Source organism: Physeter macrocephalus, chromosome 11, assembly GCF_002837175.3.
Source record: "Physeter macrocephalus isolate SW-GA chromosome 11, ASM283717v5, whole genome shotgun sequence".
NCBI lineage: Eukaryota > Metazoa > Chordata > Mammalia > Artiodactyla > Physeteridae > Physeter > Physeter macrocephalus.
Window position 1 is genome coordinate 161,543,770 of NC_041224.1, and position 3,083 is coordinate 161,546,852.

Here is a 3,083-nt window from a genome sequence, read left to right on the forward strand (position 1 = left end):
GTCTTCTTTGGAGAAATGTCTATTTAGGTCTTCCACCCATTTTTTGATTGGGTTGTTTGTTTTTTTGATATTGAGCTGAATGAGCTGCTTGTGTGTTTTGGAGATTAATCCTTTGTCCGTTGCTTTGTTTGCAAATATTTTCTCCCATTTTGAGGGTTGTCTTTTCGTCTTGTTTATAGTTTCCTTTGCTGTGCAAAAGCTTTTAAGTTTAACTAGGTCCCATTTGTTTATTTTTGTTTTTATTTTCATTACTCTAGGAGGTGGGTCACAAAAGAGCTTGCTGCGATTTATTTCAAACAGTGTCCTGCCTGTGTTTTCTTCTAAGAGTTTTATAGTGTCTGGCCTTACATTCAGATCTTTAATCGATTTTGAGTTTACTTTTGTGTATGGTGTTAGGGAGTGTTCTAATTTCATTCTTTTACATGTAGCTGTCCAGTTTTCCCAGTACTACTATAAGACACTGATGAAAGAAATCAAAGATGACACAAACAGATGGAGAGATATACCATGTTCTTGGATCTGAAGAATCAATATTGTGAAAATGAGTACAGTACCCAAAACAATCTACAGGTTCAGTGCAATTCCTATCAAATTACCAGTGGCATTTTTCACAGAAGTAGAAGAAAATATTTTACGATTTGTATGGAAACACAAAAGACACTGAAAAGCCAAAGCAATCTTGAGAAAGAAAAACAGAGCTGGAGGAATCAGACTCCCTGAGTTCATACTATACTACAAAGCTACAGTAATCAAGACAGAATGGTAGGGCACAAAACAGAAATATAGGTCAATGGAACAGGATAGAAAGCCCAGAGATAAACCCACGCAGTTATGGTCACATAACCTATGACAAAGGAGGCAAGAATATACATTGGAGAAAAGACAGTATTTTCATAGATATTTATTTTATACTTTTTTGTTATAATCCAATAGTACTTTATTTTGTTGCTCAGATTTTTCCAGCTTTGGGAGATTTTTATGTTGGTTCCTTTGACATACTCCATCATTGTGGGAGTTTGGGGCATGTCTTTAGTTTCTGACACTATTGGTTGCTCCAGACTCACCTTGTATATTTTCTGCCCCAGTGAAGGAGACTTTGTTCCTTTTATTGAAGAATGGTGTTATAAAACAAGATATGGGCTTGTTTCTACTGAGGTGTAGGTATTTTTAGGCCCTCTTAGCTGACAGAGCAAAGAAATATATTTGTGTATACTAATCCATGCATATACACATCTATAAATATTTCTAAATGTAACTGTCTATGTTTATATTAAGGTAAACATAAGTTTATACTGATGTCTCCCAACTGTAATCCATTAAAACATGGATCATTTTGGCCTCCAGTCCTTGCTCATCTGTAACTTCCCATTAGAACAGTAAGAAATCCGGTTCTTACCACCCATCATTCATTACTTAATTTTTCAATTCCAATTATTCATGTAGAGTGGTTTCAGAAACGTCAATTTGTATTCCCATAAAAACAGTTTTATCAATAAGAGTACAGTGCTTATGTATGGTTCCTTTTGCCTTCAGTCTTAAAGACTCCACTCATTTCCAAAGTTACTTAGGACAGAACATTTACCCCATCCGCTTCAATGAAGTTGTTTCATGCATTTATAATAGAGTTAGATTGTTTTGCCAGAGTTTGCATTCCATCATGGGATCCCTGACCTCCTAGATTATTATTTTCAAAAATTATTTTTTTATTCCATACCTTAAGATTTACTCTCTGTGCTGTAAAGTTTGATGGGTTTTGACAAATGCATAGTGTCATGTATTCACAGAGTATCATACAGAATAGTTTCACTCCTCTAAAAAGTTCCCCTCTACTTCACCTATTGAACCCTTTACTCACTCCCAAAACAACCGACGACAACTGCTCTGTTTACCATCTCTATAGTTTTCCCTTTTACAGAATATCATATAATTGACATATAGTATGACACCTTTTTAAATTGGCTTCTTTCACTTAGCATAAAAGATTCATCTATGTCTTTGCGTGGCTTAATAGCTCATTCCTTTTATTGCTGAATAGTATTACTTTGTATGGATGTACCATAGTTTATCCATTCACTATTTTTTTTAATAGATCTTTATTGGAGTATAATTGCTTCACAATACCATGTTAGTTTCTGTTGCACAACAAAGCGAATCAGCCGTATGCATACACATGTCCCCATATCCCTCCCTCTTAAGCCTCCCGCCCACCCTCCCTATCCCACCCCTCTAGCTCATCTCAAAGCATCAAGCCAATCTCCCTGTGCTATGCTGCTTCTTCCCACCAGTCAACTATTTTACTTTTGGTAATATATGTATGTCCATGCTACTCTCACTAAAGGTCATCTTCTTGCTTCCAGTTTTTGGTGATTATGAATTCCCATGATTTTTTTAAAACAATTGAACCATTGGAAATAGCAAAAATATTCAACATTGAGCAAATCTTTGAGTATACAATAGTACATCAATATAGAGATATATTAAGGAAGATTTTAATGGCAGTGGAAAAGTAATAAAAGTAGGACACAATGATTATATATTCAGTATATTCTCAATGATACGAAACATGCATATGTCTGTATCTGGAAGGAAATACAGCACAATGTTCATAGAAGTTAGCTCTGGGAATTGGTATAAGTGATAGCTACTCTTTATATAGTTTTCATATTTTTCACATGCGTTAATTATTAATTTTATAATTAAGAAAAAATAAACCAAAAGCATTTCCAAATTACAAATCACAATTTAGATTCTGTAGGGAATTGCATATATTCAGAAAGATTTTAGGAATTTTCTTCTTCCCTCCATTTCTTGGAGGTTGCCTTTCTGGAATAGTTCTTCTGTGCTCTAGATTTATTTTCATTATTTTGGCTCTTCAAAACCGCTAAGGGTTTTGTTTTTTGTTTTTTTTTTTGCGGTATGCGGGCTTCTCACTGCTGTGGCCTCTCCCGTTGCGGAGCACAGGCTTCGGACGCGCAGGCTCAGCGGCCATGGCTCACGGGCCTAGCCGCTCCGCGGCATGTGGGATCTTCCCGGACCGGGGCACGAACCCGTGTCCCCTGCATTGGCAGGCGGACTCCCAACCA